Here is a 22,658-nt window from a genome sequence, read left to right as displayed (position 1 = left end):
GTAATACAAAAATGTCCAGGTGTCAGTCAAAAATCACTCATTATACCAAGAACTGAGATCTCAAACTGAAGGAGAAAAGATGTCAGCACCCATAACAGGTTTATTTATTTATTTATTTATTTATTTATTTATTTAGAGAGTGAGTGGGGAGGGGCAGAGAGAGAGAGAGAGAGAGAGAGAGAGAGAGAGAACCCCAAGCAAGCTCCACACTGTCAGTGCAGTGCCCAACGCAGGGCCAAACTCACAAACTGTGAGATCATGACCTGAGCCGAGATCAAGAGTCAGCCACTTAACCGACTGAGCCACCCAGGTGCCCTTCATAACAGGTTTTAGAATGATCTGACAAGGGTGTTAAAGCAGCCATGATACAAATACTTCAACAAACAATTAGGAACACGAAACCAATGGAAAAATAAAAACAAGTATCAGCAAGGAAATAGAAGATATAAAGAGTAGCCAAATGGAATTTGAGAACTAAAAAAAATATAACCATAATAAAAACCTCAACAGCAGAATGAAGGGCACAGAGGAAAGAATCAGTAAACTGGAAGATAGAATAGTCGATGTTACCTAACCTGACCAACCCACTAAAAAAAAGACTCAAAAAAAAAAATTGTATGGACTTCAGGGACATGTGGGACCATAACAAAGGACCTAATGTTCTTCCTGTCATCAGAGCCCCAGAAGAGGAAAGAGGTTGGAGCTAAAGAAGTACTCAGAGAAATAACAGCTGAAAACTTTGTAAATTTGACAAAAGACATGAATCTGTAGATGCATGAGCTGAACAAACCTCCAAGAGAATAAGCCCAAAGAAACCTACCAAGACTTATCCTAGTCAAACTTATGAAAACTAGAGACAAAGAAGAAAAAAAAATCTCAGAAGCAGCAAGAGAGAAATAATAGCTTACCTATAATGGAAAACAACTTGAATGATGGTATATTTCTCATCAGAAACCATGGAAGCCAGAAAGAAGAGGCCCAATAATTTTCTTTTCTTTTTTTTTTTTAATGTTTTATTTATTTTTGAGAGGGAGAGGAACAGAGCATGAGCAGGGGAGGGGCAGAGAGAGAGGGAGACACAGAATCTGAAGCAGGTTCCAGGCTTTGAGTTGTCAGCACAGAGTCTGACACGGAGCTTGAACTCACAAACCCTGAGATCATGACCTGAGCCCAAGCTGGATGCTTAACCAACTGAGCCACCGAGGCACCCCTCCAATAATTTTCAAGTACTGAAAGGAAAGAACCCTCAATTGAGCATTCTAGATCTTAAGAAAATATCCTTTAAGAATGAAAGCGGGGGGGGGGTGTCTAGGTGGCTCTGATGAGTCCAGATTTCGCCTCAGGTCATGATCTTATGGTTGGTGGGATTGAGCCCTGCATTGGAGCCTGCTTGGGATTCTGTTTCTCCCTCTCTGGCTCTCCCCAAATTGAGAGCACACACACACTCTCTCTCTCTCTCTCAAAATAAATAAATTAAAAAAAAAAAAAGAATGAAGAGAAAAGATAATTCTTGGACAAAGGAAAACAAAGAGGATTTGTCACCAGTATACCTGCCCTAAAAGAATGGCTGAAGGAAGTTTTTAAAACAGAAACGACTCAGTAAAAGAAGGAAACTTAGAATATCAGGAAGGCAGACCATGGAAAACAAAAAAATAGGTGAATACAATAGACTTTTCTTTCTCAAATTTTGTAATTATGCTTAATTGTTGAAGCAAAAAAACAACACAGTCAGATATGGTTTGGAATGTATGCAGAAGAAATATAACACAATTGTATTGCAAATGAAGGAGGATAGAATAATATAAAGAAAAGCAAGTTTTCTGTACTTTGCTCGAACTGGTAAACTGTGAAATGGTACAGCCACCCTGGAAAACAGTTTGGTGGCTTCTTAAAAAAAGAAGCATGAAACTACCATATGACTCAGCAGTTGCATTCCTAGGCATTTATGTTTGCACAAAACCCTGCACCCGGATGTTTATAGCAGCTTTATTTATAATAGCCCCAAATCAGAAACAATGCAGATATCCTTCAACAGGTAAATAGTTAAACAAGCTGTGGTACTTCATGCCATAGCATACCACCCCGCCATCTAAAGAACGAAGTATTGATAAATGAGCAACTACCTGGATGACTCTGCAGAGAATTATGCTGAGTGAAGGATTCCTGAAGTGACAAAATCATAGAAATGGATTAAGGAGGGGATGGGGGCAGGAGGGAAGTGGGCATGGCTATAAAACGGCAACATGAGACATCCTTGTGGTGAAATGATCTGTATCTTGACTAAATCAGTGTTGATATCCTGGTTAGGATATTGTGATATGGGTTGGGAAGATGCTACCATTGGGGGAAACTGGGTCAAGGGTGCACAAGTTCTCTCATATTTTTTACAACTGCATGTGAATTATCTACAATTATCTCAAGATAAAAGCTTAAAAACGTAGTATTGAAAGACAAAGTATTGTCTTCTCAACACCCCAGTGGCGATTTTAAACTTGGGACCCCTGGGACAGTGTTGGAACAGGCCTGTTGCTTTGTGTCTCAGCTCCAGGGCTGTGCTGGCAGTGCTCACAATTATAGTCTTCTTTCAGGAGCTTTCAGAGAATTTGCTTCACTCTGCCAGAGTTGAAAGGAAACATTGCACTGGGCATTTTCTGTTCATGAATTTCTAATTGCCTTCCCACTGGGTGGCTGGGGAAGGACGTGCAGGTCATGTCTGCCAAGGCTAAAAGGCCCTGCTGCCCAGAGAGGGGAGAGAGAGGTTGAAGAGGTCCTTGTGCCTTAGTGGGGGTGGGGTAGGCGGGGCTGGCCTTCGTGGAGACTGGAGGACTGAAGGAAGCTGAGTGCCTTTGTCCCTGGCTGTGGCTACAGCCAAAGACAGTAGAGTGAGGGGAGGTGTGGTCATAGTTGGTGAGTCTGAGAGAAGAGATCCGTTAGGTGTCCAAATTGAGATCTAAGGGAGAGGCCTTGAACTTCATGGATGTTAGAGAATCAGAATGCAGTAAATAGGGCTATCGGTGTCCCCAGAGTGCAGGCTTTGGTCTCCATAGCTAAGTTCTGTACGCTCTCTGGGGCGTGAGATGGGAATAAGGTGACCATGTCTGAAGGGACGAGGGTGCTAAGCCAGGTGTCCCTGGACTTTCTTCAAAGGGTTTTGCCAGTGCCCATGCTGGTAGCCAATTATATTGAAATACACATACCAACATATTTTAAAAGGTGAGTGATTTAATATTATATGCTATCTAATTAATATTAAGATCTAGCAGCAGGTTTAATAATCACCATAATTTCAAAGTAGTGATGAATAAATAATTTGAGATCTCTGCAACAATTGTACTATGATAAGAAAATATTTTATAATTTCTATGAATAATGAAGTCGCAGGTTCTGCTAATAACCCTCACAGTTTGTTGCTTGATTCATACTTGAAAAAATGCTAAATTTCATTTCAAGAGTCAGGAAAATAAAGACGTAATTTTTTCCCACTCAAGTTCATGGATCTTCTGAAGTGTATCTAAGAAGGGTCAGAGGTTAAGAATCATTGCCCTAGGGAGTATGTGGTCAGTAATATGCAATAAATTCATTATAACTACTGAAGTAAGAAGTATTTTTATTTATTTATTTATTTGTTTTAATGTTTATTTATTCTTGAGAGAGAGAGACAGAGCATGAGTGGGGAAGGGGCAGAGAGAGAGAGGGAGACAAGAATCTGAAGCAGGCTCCAGGCTCTGAGCTGTCAGCATAGAGCCCTACCTGGGGCCCGAACCCACAAGCTGTGAGATCATGACCTGAGCGGAAGTCAGACGCTCAACTGACTGAGCCACCCAGGCGCCCCTAAGTAAGAACTGTTTTTTAAAACACAAGCCAAATAGATGTATATAAAGTGAGATTCCAGTCCCCTGCCCTCCACCAGAGTCTGCTTGTTTTCTGCAGGATATTGTTTCAGTGGTGTCCTGTGCTTGGTGGACCAGTCTGTCTTCTCTAGTCCCCTGGACCGCCAGCCCCACTCCAGTGCACAGCAGGGGCTGGGCCCAGAAGGAGCATTTGTTGACTTGATCAGCATTTGTTGACTCTCTGCCTGTGATGATTCTTTAAATGCCAATATTTGAAGATTCTGAGATTTTTATTACCCTATTGAATGCCTCTGGTCTCTTAGCATAAAATTTGTCATTTGCATGTAAACCACTAGATGGCAGCAGTGTTCCACAGACTGTCCTTTCCCTGCCCTTAGTATCCCATCCAGGGGATGCTTTTTTTTTTTTAAGACTCAGTTAGGTTTCCGGCCTGGAAAATTCAGGCTCACTCCCCTTCCCGCTACCTCCCACCCCCATGGATTTCCCAGACAGAATTAGTGCTGCATTATTTTGTTCCTCCAGTAGGGAGGCTGTGGAAGAGCATGGGTAGTTAGGTAGACCATCCAAGGTCACATAGAAAAATTATCTGACTGGTCTGCATGGGAAATTCGTATTCCTCCCAGCATTTATGGAGCACCTACTATGTGTCAGACCTAATGCTACACTTCACTTACACGGATACACTGTCCCTGTCATAGGTGTGTGACCACATACTGAGAATGGAGGGGAAGAGTGGCTGGGTATTTGGTGGAATGGAAAGGTTTAGGGCAGCAGCAGAGAAGCAGTGCTGGTGTGAGCAGTAATGCTCACTGGGCTGTTCAGTCCCCCTGGAAAACTTAAGTTACAACAGACTGTGATTTGCAATAAAGCTAAAATCTGTATGCGGATGAAGCCCAAAGGCAACTCACAAACATGAAATCAGAAGTTGGGGTGCAGTTAAGAATCATGGTCTAGACGAAATGTTCTGTGTACAAACCGCTCTGTCATAGTGCCGTGATACAATTTTTAACATAAAAACACTAAGAAACATATAATGAATGAGGCTAGTAGAAGTAGACCTTAAGCTAGCTCCCAAACGTATTGCCCATGCTCTTAGTAGGCAAATCAGGTTTGGTGAGACTTTATTGTAGATCGTGTTTGGGTCACTGAAAATTGGCGGGAACATGGAGAGCTTCTGCGTGGAGTCGGCCACTTTGTTTGCTTCATGGTAGAACAACAGCCTTTTAATCTTCAGATTCAAGAGGCAGGCTGACATCAAATTCTTCCATGTATTCCAGAGTGGCAGAGCTGAATCACATGGTCTCTTTAATTGGAGGGGACTGTCCCTCCCTTGCACAGGATCCTTCACATGGGCAGAAAGATGGGCTGGCTCCTCCTCAAATCTCCCTGTGTCAAATGGCCACCAGAAAACCCCCACAGAACACCCCACGCTCGCATACAACGATGACAAAAACACACCTAAAAACAACAACAAAACCGTTCAAAAGAAATAAGAGCTTGAGGAGCGCCTGGCTGGCTCAGTATGTAGATCGTGTGACTCTTGATCTTGGGGTTGGGGGTTGAAGCCCCACGTTGGGTGTAGAGATTACTTAAAAATAAAATCTTTAAAAAAGAAAAAAAAAGGAAATTAAGGACCTGAAAAGAATAAAACCCACCTGGACTGAACTACTTTGGAGAAAGGCATTAGTAAGCTAGCCACAAACAATGGAAGTGATGTCCGGAAAGAGGAAGGGCAGTGGTGATGCTGTGGACCCAGTAAACTCTGAGCCAGCCAAAGCAGTGTGTGTCTACACCTTGGTGAAGCAATCTAAGCTTTTTCATCTTCTGTGCTATTGTGCTTTCTTCTCCTAATACAAATGCTTTCTGAAAAATCCCCACCTGGCTGCAGCTGAGTGGAGGAGCACAGGGATTTTCCCACACTCATTAGGATGGCTCTGCAGGGAGGCAAGGCCACCCCCAGGTTGTAGCAGTGTGGGGGTGGGGGTGGAGAGGCATGGGAACTGATGGGACACAACCTGGGTTTGGAAAACAGGGTAGATTGCAAGAACCAAATCCCAAGGGAGATTTGGTGGGGGAGAACTTTGTCAGTGCCTGCGCCCTGGAGTTTACAACCTAAAGGTCTGATTCCAGCAAGCCCTCCAGACGTTACCAAAGCTCAGAAAATCCGCCCGCCTGTTTCTCTTCACAAAGTCTAAGAAAGCTGAAACCCCAACAGAAGTGAGAAAACTCTGCTTTTAAAAATGGTATTCGTCCTTCTACAACCTAAGCACCAACGAGAAATCAATCTGGTTTATTGTCCAGCCTTGAGCAAAAGACTAAGGTGGAAGCACTCTGCAGTTCAGTTCAGTGAACATTTTTGAACATCTTTGAGGCGCTGGTATTGTGAATGGGGTCAGGAGTCTCAGACCTGGGGTTTCGTTTGCAGGTGGGATTGTTACGAGTTATGTGGCCTCCCAGAGTCTCATAGATCTCCTATGTAAAGTGGCAAGAATCTGGTGCCTATTTCATAGGATTGTTGCTGAGATTAAAGGTACTGTGCTTGGTGCAGAGCCTGGGGCATTTATTGATAAGTGATCAAGAAATTGTGTATAATGATATGCTGGTAGGCATTTATTTATTCAACCAAGCCTGATGGATCACAGAGGACAAAATAAAGATGAGTGAGACCCAGCCTTTCCCTCAAAGAACAGACTTTTTTTGAGAGAGAGAAAGGGAGCATGCCTGTGTGAATGGGGGAGGGGCAGAGGGAGAAAGAGAGAGAGAGAGAGAGAGAGAGAGAGAGACTCCCAAGCCGCCTCTGTACTGTCAGCATAGAGCCCGACTTGAGGCTCAAACTCATGAACCATGAGATCATGACCTGAGCGGGACTCAAGAGTTGGATGCTTAACCTACTGAGCCACCCAGGCGCCCCAAAGGGCAGACTATTTAATGAACTGTTGTGAAGTGAAATGTGTATGTGAATGTACATACACTGCATAGATCATATTTCACTGATTCTAAAATGTACTTTTTCATATTTTAAAATAATTTGGCAACACTTTTTTTTCTTGGTGGTAAATGAAATAATGGTGCAGCTTGTAATCAAGTGGAATCCTAGATGTGGTGAAAAGATAGTTATAAAGACAGAGCTACGAGTTCACCACCATGATCCAGCCCCCACGTGGACACTGAGACCAGAATCTTAGTATGGGTCACTGGGGAAGCTGTCATCTCTCTCCTCAGATACCTGGGCTCCCGCTGCGTGTGGGAGACGGGTGTGGGAGGGGGCCTTTGGGGTGACTGGCCTGATAACCTTCTTGGCAGCTGAGGGCTGGGTGGTACCCAAACTCCAGTGCACATAACAGGTCTGTGTGCAGAACACACGTTTTCAGGTGCTGCCCCACAGGATCTGGTTGGGTGGGTGTGGGGGTGGAGCCCTAGGTGACTCAGCCAGTCCCGGTTCCTCCCTGGTCCCCGGAATTTTCTGCTTATGGGTGGCAGGTCAGTCTTGGGTTCAGGAAATGATCCTTACCTGAAACTGGGAGATGAAACTGAAACTTCCAGATGCTAGTGGTCAAGTAGTGTGCTGAAACTGGCTAGTACTGGTTAGTGTGAAATTAGTCATGGTGACAGTATTTACACCATAGCGATTGGCAAAAGCCCTGCAAGTCAAGCCTTCTTTTTTTCCCCTTCAAAGAGTTTACCAGCGTACCAGTGTGACTTCTTCTTAGCTGGGTGACCTCAAGGGTGACCTTGAGGAAGGCTATCGCTGAAAATCATTCTGAGCCTCTGCCCACCTGAAAGGGGACAATGATATTTCTCACCTCATAGCCTCGTGGTGGAATAAATGGGTCTTTGTGAGAAAACCTCTAGCTCAGTGCTAGGTTCTATCAATTTGTGGTTTATTCTTTTGCTTCAGAAGTTTCCTATAATGTTTTCTCTTTGGGATCTTGTGGAGAAGAGAATGAAATGAGATGAATGTTCTTCGTGATACAATTGAAGTCTCCATGCGGATAATTAGCATTTAACAGTAAAGATATTAACTAACTTTATATAACCTTCCACAGTTTAACAAACTGTATTTAAATATTTTTAAATGTTTATTTATTTTTGAGAGGGAGAGAGAGAGCACAAGCAGGGAAGGGGCAGAGAGAGAGGGAGACACAGAATCGGAAGCAGGCTTCAGGCTCCGAGCTGTCAGCACAGAGCCTGATGCAGGGTTTGAAATCACAAACCTTGAGATCATGACTTTAGCCGCGCAGTCGGACACTTAATCAACTGAGCCACCCAGGCGGCCCAACAAGCTGTATTTAATGTGGCATAACCTCACAGGGCAGACACTACTATCCCCATTTTTCAGATGGGGAAACTGAGACTCACAGAAGCTAAGTGACTTGCTCCATGTTATGCAGCCTGTCAGTGAGGCAGGAACCACAACTTTTGACATCTTTTTTTATCTTCCCCTTCTCATCACAGCAGAGCCAGTGTGAAGAGCTCCAGGTGGGTGGTATTGAAACAACCCAAACCCCCAAGCCCCACAAGGTTCCTGCCCAAATCTTGAAGTTTGGTTGGAAAACTTAAACACCCTCAAGGGGATCACTTGGAAATGATGATCTAGCAATCACAGAGGGTGCCATCAGCAGATGCCCTGGTGAGTTCACTTGCACAAACATGTGGAGGGCAATGCGAGATCGCCTCAGAACCTTCAAACTAGCAGACTGCACAGATGTCTCCCCCGTCTGTGGTTCCTGACTATCATGCTTCCGTTACCATCCTTCCTGTGTGTGCAGGGGAAGCAGAGCTCAGGGCTGAAGTGGCATTTCTTTCTCTTTCCCTTGGCTGCATTTAGGCTCTCAGTTTTCTCCAAGACAAACACTAAATTCTTGAAAGCTGAGACCATCCACCCTGGGTGTGAATGCAGATGGTAATTTAGTCTTTGGTTTCTCCAAGTATGAACTTTTTTGCCCACGCTGCTTATTGACTTATGAGCTGATTAAAAGGAAGGAAAAAAAAAAACCTCTCCCAACTAAAGACACGCACCAGACTTTTCCAAAGTTTAAATCAACTTGAAATTCGGCAGCAGGTTGGCTGCAGTTGAGAGAAGGGGGTTCCAGCCAAATTCAGCCTTTGAATTAAGAAGGTGTTAAAAGGGCCAGCCTTGCAGCTCCAAGGAGTACAATGTCTTCCCTTAAAAGGGGGGAAAGTTAGCTTTGAAAGTTGATTCCCTCAACCTTGGGTTTTGCTGAAAAGGTAGAAGCAATTACTCACATGCTTCAGAAATCTAAAGGGAGGTGAGAAGACCTGGCCACTGGTTTCTGGAGCTGGTGCAGTGTGATGGTCACGATCAGCCGTCCTGATCGCGTCACCCATGGGCCACCTGGGCACACAAGTCGTCTGGGTCTCCGGACCCTTATCTGTCAGTGCAGGGGCGGGAGGAGGGAGGGTGGCTTTTCACATGGAGGGTTGGAGTTGACTCTTACACAGATGTGTCTAGCCAACACAGGGTTTTAACTTCCCTTCCCTCCTTCCCTTCCCACAAGGTGCATGCCATCAGGAAGGCCGTACCTCTACAGTTCATCATTCCTACCATTTCCTGATTTTTATACCCCTTTCACACACCCACAGAATAGGAGCCTGTTAAGGACTCTTTCAGCTTTAAAGATTCTATGACTAAGATCTTTGTGATTCATTCACATTTTGAAATACTAAAATCATTTGGCTGAAAAATACCCATTGATAAGGGGAAATATTCACAATGTAATGCTGTGTATAATAATAATGCTGATACCAGAAAGTCATGGACTAAAATGGGAACCATGGAATTCTCTGGGCTTTGGGATGGTGGGTAGGCTTGGGTTTTTTTTTATCTTTCTGCATCACGTGACATCATAATTATTAGTTTCTATCTGACGCCATGATGAACTGTAGGCTCTCTGAGCGCAGGGTCTGTGTCTAATGTATTTCTTGATGTATCTTTAGTGCCAAGAACCATGTCAGGTACACAGAAGGCACTGGGTAAATATTTGTTGAGTGAATTAATGAATGCTTTTCTGAGTTGTATGAGTTGTTGTCCAACAAGCATATATTACTTTTATCAGTATCGAAGGCTAGGGACAGCAATAAATGTTAATGAGATGTACTCTGATGAAAATTCATATCCTTAAATGCCCTTATTTGAAAACAAGCAACATCAACAACCCACAGAAATTTGAATATTGTGTAAGTAGCCAAATATAGAACAGGGCTTATGCTGTTGTGTCATTTTAGGAGACATTGTCAAGTCCCGGGACCCCCAGCCATGGGGAGTCTCTCTGAGCCTGGAATCTTCCCTGAGAGGTAGTGTTGAATGCCAGGCACACCTAAGAACCTTGAGCCGCCTCAAGGCTGAGCTGACTGGCAGAGGAGAGGATAGCTGTTTAAAAATGGGTGGGAGTTTGGGGTTTTGATATTTGATTGAACTAGGCTTTTTATTACAGAGTATGGGATTATTTATTAATACTCAAGAGTACATGGAAAGGTATGGAAGCTGCCTGTGATTTTGTTGGAAGAATGGGAGTTGCTAGAGGCTCTCGTCAACCTCTTCTCGCACCCTCCTGAGGCAGTTCGTCAGATGCTTGGTTTCCACTTGTTAAGTGATCAGGACTTCTGTGTCCTTGAGGGATCCTTGTTGACTCCTGTGTCCCCGCTTCCTCTTAGCCTGCTGCCCGGCAGTCCTGGTGCTTGTTACGTGCCTGATGTGGCCAGCAAATGTTCATAAGGAGAAGGAGAGGGGATCCTTGGGCAGCTGGGTCTGCTGTACTAGGACACTTAGTGAAGGGCAGAGGGGCAAGACAGCAGACCCGAGAGGACGTATGCGTGTGTGATGACAGCATGGAAGGGCATTAGTGGTGTGCATTGGTGGGAGCCCCAGAACATGTTCAGCCCCAAGGTACCATACATACCCTGCATGGGGCCCTCCTCCCAGGCTATCTGCTGCTTGTTGGGTGGAGGGTCAGCCCCTATGGCTTCATGTAAATGAGCCTGGGCAGAAACTGTGTTCTATTTCTGGTTCCTCCCACCAGCTTGCACTTGCTGAAAGCTTCCCCTTGGATTCATTGATTGGCAGGGCAGCACAAGGTCTATTTGGTTCTCAACCTTGGCTGTACATCAGAATCACCTAGAGGGCTTTTAAAGCTCCCAATGCCCAGGCTCCCCGCACCCCCCCCCCAGACCAATTACATCAGAATCTCTGAGGGTGGACCCCGGTTGCAGGACCTTTTAAAGCACCCCATCTCTTTCCCACCAGAAGCCAAGGCTGGGAGCCAGAGATGTACCTGAACTCTGGCCCTTCCTGATGCCTGCCCTGGCCTAATCCTGGCTGACCCCTAAGTGCTCCCCCAGAGCACTGTCCTGGGGCTTAATGAGAGGTGAGAGGCTGAGGTGATCCCCCGCCTTGGTGAGACTGCCTCTGGATGTGCCTCTGGATGTAACCATGGTCACCAGCAGCTCAGGCTGAGATTTACGAGGCAAAAACTTCTCTCTTCATAAAAATGTCCTATGTTCCTGTCATGAAGGGTAATTGAGGCTTTTAGCTTCTGTGTCACAGTCATCTCCCATCTCCTCGTGTGCCTGGTGGCATCGCCCACAGGGAATTAAGTCATAGTCTCCGGCAGTGAGTAACAGAGGCTGCAAAGTGGACCCCCAGGCCCAGTGACTCAGCCGGGACCTGGGTCCCTGGAGAACTGTTCCTCCCACCGCTGATCCTTGCTTCCCCCAGACTGTGCCCAGTGGGCCAGCATCGAAGAAGTTTGGAGTAGCTTCTGCTTCCTTATCTGTAAAAGGAGGTGACTGCATTTACTTCTTGGGGATCACGAATATGAAAACCTGGAGCCCACTGGGTGGGGGTTCTTTTGAGCCACCTGCCTGCTGCTTTGGGTTCCATTGTCCCCGCCCACCCGGCTCCCGCAGGACCTATTCTTGAACAAACACAATTTTACCTGCAGCAGCAGCCAAATAAATCCCTTGAACTGAATTTCAAACAGCTGTAAGTTGGGTCTGGGGCTGCTACTGTTGGGGGATTGTAGGGCCATCCCCTGTACCTTCCAGGAAGCCCTGTTCTCTCTGAGCTCACAGTCCAGACCAAGGGCTGCTATCCACAGAACCGCCGGCACCCTAAAGTACCCCATGCCCAGTGAATCTGGATTCTGGATTTTTCTGTCCTTATCCAGGGAGCAAGCGACTGTAGAGCCCTCCATCTCCAGATGCCCCTCCCACAATTCCTCTTGCCTTGTCCCCAGCCCAGCTCTGCCTTATCAAGGTGAGCAACAAAGACAGGGTTCAGGTTTAATTGCGTCAGGTGTTGAGGACATTCTATGTGTACTTTTTGTTTGTTTGTTTGTTTGGTGAAATCTGATATGGATGAAATATTGTATTATTTTTGTTTCAGTTTGCATTTCCTCCAGTTCTAACTCCACCACTATGTTTATTTTGTTTTCCTTCTAATCTCAACACAGATGTGTAATTTTGACTAGCATGTGGTGAGCTTTACAGTTTACAAAGTACCCGCACATGTAAAAGCTAATGCAGTCCTCCCAACCAGGAGACGTTTGCTCATTGTTCCCACTGCAGGGATATGGAAAGTGGGGCATAAGAGGTTAAATGATGGGCCTGAGATGCGAGTGTACTGGAATACGGATCTAATGTCCCAGCCTGTGCTGTTCTATCCACCAAAATACCTTTCCTCCTGACTTAAAACATGGCTCTGCAAATATACACATTTTTACTTCTTAATACTATTTCAGAAATATGGTTCCCTTACATTGTTATTCAGTTATTTTCATTTGAGTAACTGCATAATATAATATTTTGCCATAATTTACTCACCAGCCTGGGTCACTGCTTGCTTGAGCCATTCTGGTCTGCTCTATTAGAAGCAATGCTGCTGCAACCTTTGGGGGTTAGAGCAGTTGTTTTCCTCTGAATTATTTCCTTATAGCAAATTCTCAAGAATGGGATTAAGGACTAGAGGAGTATGAACATCTTTATGATTCTTGATTCACCTTGGTATTACTGGCCTCCAAAGGAAGCAGACATATTTACTCATTATCCACCAGATGTATGCATTCATTGCTGTGTTTAGCCACCCAGCCAACCATCCATCCATCCATCCATCCATCCAGTATATAATGCATTTACGCTATAAACCTTAAATATATTGCAAGAGTTCCAGAAGGAGTGTGTTCTAGTTTACATGTGTGGATGTGGGTATAGTGGGGGAAGTCCCTGTTTCTACCCTTTTCTTAGACCAGGCCCATGCAGCTTTCCTGGCTCCCCCTGAGCAACATGTTCCCAGGCCCTGTCCCTCACTTGCTGCCCTCAGCTGACTCCCTCGTTGATGCTGGCAGTCTTGGCTCCCTCAGCTTCCCTTTGCTTATTTTGGAAGGCCTGGCCATTTAGCTGCAGCCGCTGGAGTCATTTGGGTCCAGCTGTTTCCCCAGGGCCTGGCTGGTTGAGGGTCTGTGCCAGAGACAGCTGGCCTGAGTCGGGGGAGGTCAGGTCTCTGGAGGAGAGAGAGGCCAGCAGTAGCTCTGGGATGTCCTCAAAGGCCATAGTCCTGTTGTGGGAGACTTGACTGTGGGTGGGCATGACCCCCAGCCTCACCTTGGAAAGTCACAGGATGCTTCTGAGATGCTCTACTCCCTCCCACCAACAGCCTGTAGCCCACTAACCCCAAGTTTTCACAGCATGTGAGCATGTGTGCATGTGTATGCATGCGCACGTGTGTGTTTGGGGACATTGGAGGGGACTCTTTTCTTAAAGAGAGAATCTTGACAATGAGGTTTTTTTTTTTTTTTAATTAAAAAACTTTGTTTCTTTGTTAAATGAGTAAAATACTGCTGTGGTAGAAAGTATAGTTAAGCAATAAAAAAATCGTCCCTGATTCCACCATCTTGCTGTGCCCATGCTAACAGAGGGTGTACACCCTTTGGAGGGGACTAGTGTGGCCAAAGCAGGGGGACTTGACCAGGGCAAGGAGAGGATGAGGTTGGAAAGTATGCGTTAGGGCCACATTGTGTGTGTCTCCAGGAGCCATGAGGATGGAGGTCATGGGCCCTGTCCTCAGACCTGGGGTCAGAGCCTGACTCTGGCCACGTCCTGGCTATGTGATTTCGGGCAAGTCTCTGAAGTTCTCTGAACCCTCACTTGCTCATTTGTCAAACGGGAACAATAGTATCTACTTTGTGGGATTGAATGAGAGTGAACGTGTCTCATGCCTGGTACATGGTAGAGGCTGTTCAGTGGGTGTCACGCCCTCTCTTGTGACTTTGGATTTTCTCCTGTGAAGCTATATTTTAAGCAGGGAAGGGAAGAGTTCATTTCTTGTGACTGATTGCTGTGAAGCATATTTTAAGCAGAGAAGGGAAAAATTGATTTCTTATGGCTGATTGACGCTTTGAAAACCATTTGCAGAAACGTGGGAGTGGTAAGGTGTGAGGGAATATTGCTCTTAAAGACTGCTGGAAAGGGAAATTTTCACTGGTACAATCTTCTCTTGGACAGCAGTTGGTTGTTATGCAACAAAAAACTGAAAAAAAAACCCTAATGCCTACCCTTTAGTGCATCAATGCTATTGTGAGTAACTGATCTGATGGAGATTATCAGCCAAGATGCGTGTACAATGGTATTCATTCATTGTGTTGTTTTCAATGTAAAAATGACTGATAAGCTAAATGTCCAACAGCAGCACGTATACATCTAACCCTGACGTGTCCTTACGATGGAAACACTACCAACAACAAATGAAGTTTTAGATCCAGGTTTATTAGCATGACAAAAATGTTTGTAATATATTGCTGAGTGAAAATAACAGGTTACAAAAGAGTGGATGTACAGTTTGATTTCATATTTGTAAAAATGTGTAGCTACCTACATTTGTGTAGAAAATGTTGGGAGAGATTTCTAAGGCCCTTATCCTCGGTTTAAGACACCCTTGATTCCTTAAACGGAGTTCCCTGAAGTCAGCTCCGAGGGGCACTAGCTGTTGGTAGCCAACCTTGTCACAACCAATTCAGAGACAAGCCCATCTGCTTGCAGCATTCCTGTTCTTCAGAATGCTCCCTGGAGCAGACAACAGATGCCTTCCTGCCTCGGTTTCCCCAGGGTAGGGTGGGGGGAGGCAACTGAAGGAGACTGGCTGCTCTCAACCCTGTAAGCCAAGAAGAACTAAGGCTTCCTAGAGGCAGAAGACACCAAGGTTAAACCTGCTCTTGTCACTTATTTGTGGGATCCAAGAGAGTCAAGGTCAACACTGGCGTTGGGACATCGGTCCCAGAGTATTTATGGAGCACCTATTATGTTCAATGCACGGAGCTAGGTGTACAAAGATAAAGGAGCCACAGTTCTTGCCCTTAAGGAGCATAGTTGGGGTGGGGGTGGTGTCAAAATGACTAGCAGGAAGAAAAGGGGTGCCCCATAGCAAGAAGGGGGTGCCCTGCTTGGGGGGCTTGGGAAAGGCCTCACTGAGGAGGTGACCCCTGAGCTGGTCTTGTAGGGTGAGGGCACCATGTGGGTGGGGGCCGGGCCTTGGACCAGGGGAACAGCATGTGTGGGGCAGAGGCACCAAAGGGCTGTGTGTTTTAGAAGACCTCTCCCTTCTCGGCTCCTCTGGGCATCTGCTTCCTACTCTCCAGCAGCCACTTTCTCTGCTTTCCAGCAGCCACTTTCTCTGCTTTCCAGCCCACAGTGTGGGGAAGACAGCCACCCACCACCCCAGCTAGGCTTCTGGTAAGGGGGACAGTTGGACCGAAGTTGCAATCTTCGTTCCAATTCCCATTTCCCGAGTCCTGCATCCACTCCTGGCCTTGTGAATTGCGTCAGGGGGCAGGGGCAGGGGGCACGCTTTACGGACAAGTTTGACATGTGGTGGGCAGAGGGCAGTTCCAGGTGGGTGCAGTGCTGAGGGGACAGGGCCCACATGCCCTCTGTGCCATGGAGGGACAGTCCCAGAGGCTGATGCCTATAGAGTCGATAGCCCTGTTAGCTTTAGCTTTAAGACACCAGCTTGTGATTGAAGGACATTCTTATCCCAAATGTGTTGGGAAATCGTAATTTTCCAGGTACGTGCCCGTCCCACGTGCACTCAGGGGGGTCCAAGCAAACACGTACACACAGGCACGCACACACGTAACCTCACATCCCAGAGCAAGAGGAGAAAAGTCAACTTCTGCAGTGTGACTGCTTCCTCCCTGGATCATCAGCACAAACAATGCGCGGTGACTCATCACCAGTGACTCACAGCGCTGCGGGGCCTGAGGTCCTGCCGGCAAAGGGCAAACGGCTCATTATTTGTCCTTTCTGTTCTCTGAGATAGAGGATCCCCCCAGCCTGACCTCCACCTCCATCCCAGGTGAGGCTGGTGGGGAATAGCTCATTAATTTAGGAGGTGGAGGAGGAGCACCCTAGGGGAGCTCACCTGATCTGTGCTGTGGGAGTGGCGGTGGGGGTGTCACTTTATGAAAGGATTTACAGAAGATGTATTTCAACACATCATTCCCCACTGGGCATTCAGAGCAGGGTATGATTTCCCAAAACCCAATTTCCTGGCATCTTTTCAGGAATCTGCTGGTTGTGCAAAGTGAGGTTGGAGTGTTGGGAGGGTGAGGAGGAATATCCTGGTGGCGGGGGTGGGGGGATGGGCTGGGGGCAGACATTTCCAGTTGAAAGGAAAGGCCACAGAGAGTCCTGGACTGTTGGGGCCATATCCTACCACTATCTTGGGCACAGTGGCATCGCTGGCCCTGGCCCAGCCCCCTTTGCCCCTCTGCCTCACCCTCACCTGGTGCCGGCTCCCGTCTGGAGACTTCGGGAGAGGATGTTCTGGTCCTTGCTGGTGGCCTGAGTCCCTTCAGCTGTGCCTGAGAGCATGGCTCCAGGGGGTCAGTTTCCTTCCCCACCACCAGTGTCTATCCCACATTCACTGCGGGCCCTGTGATGTTCAAGGGTGATGGGGACGTGCCACAGGCTGGCTGCGCAGCCAGGAGCCAAGAGTCACATGTGGAGTGCCGTGGGGAGGGGGGCTTTAAATTCTTACCCTGGGGTGGAGGTGCGGGGGAAGACTGCCAATTTGGGGGACAAGTTTCCATTTAGAAACGACATTGCTGCATCCGAGAGCAGGCTTGCACAGTTCTGGGCAGCCGGATGCCCACATGTAAGGTCAGTAGCCACCCACCATTCTGGGAGAGGGTGTGCCTGGGTATTTTGATCCATCTGGGCCCGAGTGGAGCCCTGTGGGCACATGGAGCTGTGTCACCTTCTCCCACGGTCATAGAGATAAGGGGCTTGGCAGCTGCTTGATGAAGTGGTGGTGGCTGTGGCAGCAGGGCGGCAGTGGCTAAATTTGCACACTAAGCCTGTGGCCCTTTCAGGAGAGTGAAGATCTGCTCTTGAACCCTTTTCTCTGAGGGTTTAAGTTACTGAAACAGATCAGGGTGTGTACCAGATAGTCCTGGGACCCAGACCCAGTAGCACGGAAGGACCAAGATATCTCTGAGATAGAAGTCATTGTACAGACAGGGGACCAAAGTAGTGGGCTTGCCCACCGGACCAAGAGGGATGAGCGTGCCCTCGACTGATGTCCGTGTGGCGAAAGGATTTCAGAACCAGGTGTTCACGTCCAGCCTGCCATGAAGCCCATGGCCTACAGTGACTTTGGAGAGCGTACCCTATGTACCTTGGAGGACCCACTGACCAGCCAGTGGCTTCAGTGAGCACAGCCACCAGCAGATTTAAGGATCAAAAGTTTTTATAATTTGAATGAAAATTATAAGGAACCATGAACTTATTCTGTATCTCAGAATGGTCACGTGGGACATCGTGGCCGTTCACACAATATACCAGTTAAGATGGGCTAGGTTATGCTCCAGTAACAAATAGCTCTAAAAATCTCAGTGGCTTAAAACAACAAAGGTTTATTTTTTGCCCACAATTACACGTCATCACAGGTCTGTAGGGGCTCAGTCTTTTGTCAGACAGGGACTCAGGCAGCCATTATTGGGAACTTTGACAATTGTCATGGAAAAGCACATACTGAGTTTAAAACTATCTTGCTGGAAGTGACACCTGTCATTTCCACTCACATAGCAAGTCACATGACCCCACCTGGATTCAGGTGGGTGGAGATGTACACCCTTCCCAAGTGTCCAGAAGGAGAGAGAGCCAGAGCTGTCCCTGAGGACAGTCCCAGTGACTTCTACCCACAATCAGAGGACATGGCTTACAACAGATTTCCGGTACAGATTCTATTTGCCCCAGGAATTCTGAGAAAGGTGGCAACACCATGGCAGGAATCAGGGAAGTCTTCCTAGAGGGAGTGAGATCCGAGGTTAGCCTTGAAGGACAATCTATCTTCAGACCTACTGATCTAGACAGAAGGAGGATGAGATCAGAGGGAGCAGCCTGAGACAGCAGATTTGGAAGGAGACCCAGCCTTATCTAACTGCCAGGTAGTCTCAAGTAATAAGTGAGCCCTTTGATGAGAAAGTGCTAAATAACAAAAAACAACATTAACTATAGATAATTCAAAAACCAGGGCCTACGTACAGGCACCTTGGTTTGATGTCAAGACCCCAGGAGTGGTCTAAAGACTGGACCTCTCCCTCCCTTAGACATGGTCACCCAGGGCCAATACTCTGGGAACACATAGTCTCCTTCAGGGCCAGCATCTGGGGAGAAAACAGGAGCCACAGCGCGAGTGAGGAATAAAGGAAAGGTGGCAGACCCCTGTGGTGAAGGAGGGTGGGCAGAGTAGGGACAGATAGGAGCCCAGAGAATTGGCAAAGAGAAATAGGGCACAGCACCTCCTGGGGCAAAGTTTGATGGAAGGGGCTCAGTATTGTATCCAGGGGTGGGAAGGGACGGAACAAAGTTAGGATATTGGGGATAGAAATCCTATATATTGACCGATGAACCCCATGGTGGGAGACTGAACTTGTAGTGAACAGGGAGCGCAGAAGGGAAGACAATGGAGAACATGGCGGCCTGGCCCGGGGCAAAAGGCCAGCCTCCTCAGCCTCAGCCCAGGGGTGTCCCCGCCCCTCTACCCAGAAGTAGGCTTACAAACCTCTGAGGGGCTGCTGATGTGGCTGGCAATGGAGAAGGTAGGGCTGGGGCGGGGAGAGGGGTTGGCCTGGGGAACAGACACCAGGTTCCAGGGACAGGGCAGTGGACCAGACACAAGGGCCAGGCTTGGGCACCCCACCCCCATCCCTAGAACTGTATGTTTATGGCAAAGAGCTATTTGACTCTTCCTCAGAGTGGTGCCTGTGCCCCCAAAACCGTCTCCTACCTTATCTCATCCAGTCAGCATGGGACATGCCCTGGGGGGGTGAGTAGGGAAGGCTGGCTTTGCATCTGCTGGGAAGGGGGATGGTCTTCACCCCTGCACAGACCCCCTGGTGGGCCCAAGGGCAGGACTGCATGCCCAGGCATCATAAGGAAGCACTAATGCATCCAATGATAATAATAGCCACCCACTGTTACCCAGCGCTCAGCTCTGCTCTCCGTACCTTGCAGCTGGAAGTCCTCATTACAGCGCTGCCATTATACAGATGGGAAGACAGGCACAGAGAGGGGGCAGGACTTGCCGGAAGTCACAGGGCAGGAGGGGGCAGTTGGATTCTGAGCCTGACAGTTCGGCTCTCTCAGGCCTGTTCCAGCCCCAACATGAACTGATCTCCTGGAGCATTTCCCTTGGAGCCAGCAAGTCTTTGGCTCATGGCAGATGCTGCCACACTCGGGCTGGGTGCTGTGGGGGCTCCTGGCACAGGAGGCCAGCTGGGCACATGGGTTGTGGGAGTCTGAGGGTTGGGCAGGGCATGGGCCCAAGGGCAGCGGTGAGAGTGGGGTTGTGGGAGAGGAAGGGAGGGGCTGGGAGTAGGGGACAGGGTTAAACTGACAGCAAATGCAGGCCCCATTTCATATACAAGCAAATAAAAGTGAGCCCCAGTCAGTGGGCAGAAGCCACGTCCTGGAGACGGACCTGCTTTTGATTTATATGCTTTGGTTTGCCTGTTGGAACTCCTATCCATCCTTCAAAACCCAGTTTAGGAACTATCTCCTCCGTGAAACTTTCCCTGACCTCCCTGACCCAGGAAATTGTTTTCCTCCCTGACTTACTCTCTGATCCTTATCTCAGTGAGGTTTTTTTTTTTGTCTGTCTCCCCTACTAGACTAAGAATTCCTGGAGGGAAGTTCCTTGAGGTCAGTAATGCCCAGCACAAAGCTAGGCACATGGCATGGCTCAGGAAATGTTTATTGAGTTGAATTTAATTCAGAGGCAGAAGGAGAGTCAGCCCCCATTAGGAAAGCACAGGCCTTTCTCCAGGAAGTTCTGACTTGCCAAGGGAGAAAAGCTGCCCTTTCCTACCATGGGAGTTTATAGGACACCCAAATGTAAACCAATGTAGGAATATGCAACAAGTATTAATGTGGCACCAACTGGTTCCAAAGTGAAATTCTGGAACCTTGAAGTTGAAAGAGGTCCTGAGATCCAACATTCTTGTTTACATGCAAGGAAACTGGGGTCCCAAGAAATACACACCCTTCCCTAGCACATCCAGGTAGTGAGTGACTCAGGTGGGATAAGAAGACAGATCCCTGTGATCCCAGTCTGGGGAACTGTGCCACTTGAAAAGCAAGCCAGCCCCTCTGAGGAGTAGCCCGGGGCTTGGCCTCTGTCCCTCCCCTCCCACGAATCTGCGCAAAGGAAACATGGTGTCTGCCCCCCAGGGAGTCAGGGTGGGCATCCTGCAGCCCAGTGCCAACAGGTCTTCACAGAGGCGAGTCCCCCTCATGGTCTGCACAGGGAAGGGGCCAGCACTGAGGTCATGCGGTTCAGAATCAGGAAGTTTGTTGGAGGCGAGAAGCCAGGGTTTAACAACAGGAACTGCTGTTTCCTGAGAACACTGTGTTCCCCGAAGCCTCCCCTCCTCTCTCCAGAGCCCTGTCCACCCCACCTTCATGGAGGCACCCATCACTGCAGGTCTAGCCTCTGCTTCCAAATCTGCATCCGCATTCCCACAGACCAGCTGGACATTGGCCTTGGCAATCACATCCTTACCATAAAGACCGAAGGTCTGAAGTCATGCTCTGGTCTTCAGTGTGACACCCCAGGTGCTTTGTCAGAGTCACCCTGTTGTCGCGAGAGCTGGTGTTCTAGGACAAGAAAGGGTCTGATCTAAGTCCAGGTGCTTTTTAGCTCCACAGGGCACAAGACACACTCTCTCTCTCCACCTCTCCATTGCTCAGCTCCCCGATCCTGGTCATCTGTCTCCAGCCTCCTTGGCCTTGTCTCCCTACTGCTAAGTTAAATGCTGTTGGGGATGGGGACCACATGTCAAGAAGTGCATGGGCTTTTCAGCTGCAAACTCCCAAGGGCCAAAGACAGAGGCTTTTTATCTCCAGAGGCTCAAGGACACAGCCGACCTCCCTTTTCTCTTTTTTTTCTTTTTGCAGTATAGCTACCACTACCCACTCTAGATGTCATGGAGAGGCTGAGATGGCCATGAGATGGATAGTAGATCAGAGGACTCAGAAGTACTCAAATCTTTCCCAGCCTCCCAGCCCCTCAGAGAAAAAGATAAAGCAAAGTAATAAGATGCCTTGTTGCTGGCTGGAGCTTTGACCCCAAACCTGGGCAGCCACACCAAATGACCTTCTTCCCAGACCTCAGAGCCCTGGATCCAAGGCCCTTTACCCCCTAATGCCACCCCCAAGTCTCAGGTGAACACAGGCCAGCACAGAAGCAGTGGGGGCCCTGGCGTGTGGGCCCATGTGGCCCAGGTCACCTTCCTAGAACAGATTCACTCTCACCTTGTCTGAATGGAGCAGGTGGGGCCGAGGGAAGAAGAGGATGAAGGAAAGAGCTGTCTAGGGCTACTTGCCACAAGTGAGGAGTGAGGGCACATCTGTTTTAAGGGAGAGCCATCCATGGGCCTTTCCTCTCCGGGCTGAGCCCCCAGCTCAGCACTGTTCTGGCTTGGCCTGAAAGTGTACCAAGTTTTTTAAACAAGCACAGGGACCCCACCCACTAGCACATTTGCCCAAACGACATCCTTGATTTAGCTTAGGAGGGCAATGGGAAGGGAGAAGGAGAACTTTTTCCTCTTTGGGCCAAGGGCCACACCTGTACCTCCCTGCCCTAACATGCCTGGCTTTTTTTTTTTTTTTTTTCCTTCAGACTGCTTCCATGTGGTGATCCTGGAGGCCATTCTCTTTTTGCCAACTTTTCTGGGCTCACTATGGAGAATCAGGTAGCAGACAGCAATAGGCACAGACACAAGGAGGGCACAAGGCTCTGCAGTGCCTGCCTTCTTTTCTTAGAGCGGTCCAGGATGCCTGGTGACCTCTGAAACTGTGGTTTTGTGTCCTAATTCAGTGATGTTCTTTTCCCACATCTCAGATTTCTCCAATTTCTCCAAACTACCCCTCCCCCAAATATAGATGTATATTACTCAGATAAAATGTAATTGCAAGGCAGTTGGCATAGTAGAAAAGTGGCAACTCTGGGCTCTGCCGGATCTGGGCTGCAGCCTCTGTTCTCTCACTTCCTGGCTGTGAGAGCTGGTCCTAGCTCCTTGGGCCTGGGTTGCTCTCATTTGCAAGACAGGAGCATTGTCTTCCCCGGGTGGTTGTGAGAATCACTGATGCCATGTGGGGACAACCTGGATTGTGCCCGGTGGCGTTAGATGCTCAGAGGTAATAAACAATTACTCTAGGTTAGAAAATAAGCATAAATAGTGGCATAATGAAAAATGACATTTAGAGAACACTTATATGTCAGACATGAAGCTA

The 22,658-nt window shown here is 47.7% G+C and overlaps 1 pseudogene; it reads left to right on the top strand.

The window, feature by feature from the left end:
- Positions 1-22,658, top strand: part of LOC124503443 (guanine nucleotide-binding protein G(I)/G(S)/G(O) subunit gamma-10-like) — a 108,246-nt pseudogene that overhangs the window by 37,745 nt on the left and 47,843 nt on the right.

Source organism: Lynx rufus, unplaced genomic scaffold (assembly GCF_022079265.1).
Source record: "Lynx rufus isolate CCGP_SWC_20201006 ecotype Redwood Valley unplaced genomic scaffold, mLynRuf1.p SCAF_8, whole genome shotgun sequence".
Lineage (NCBI taxonomy): Eukaryota > Metazoa > Chordata > Mammalia > Carnivora > Felidae > Lynx > Lynx rufus.
The sequence above is the reverse complement of the archived record's forward strand: the minus strand, read 5'-3'. Positions and strand labels throughout refer to the sequence as shown.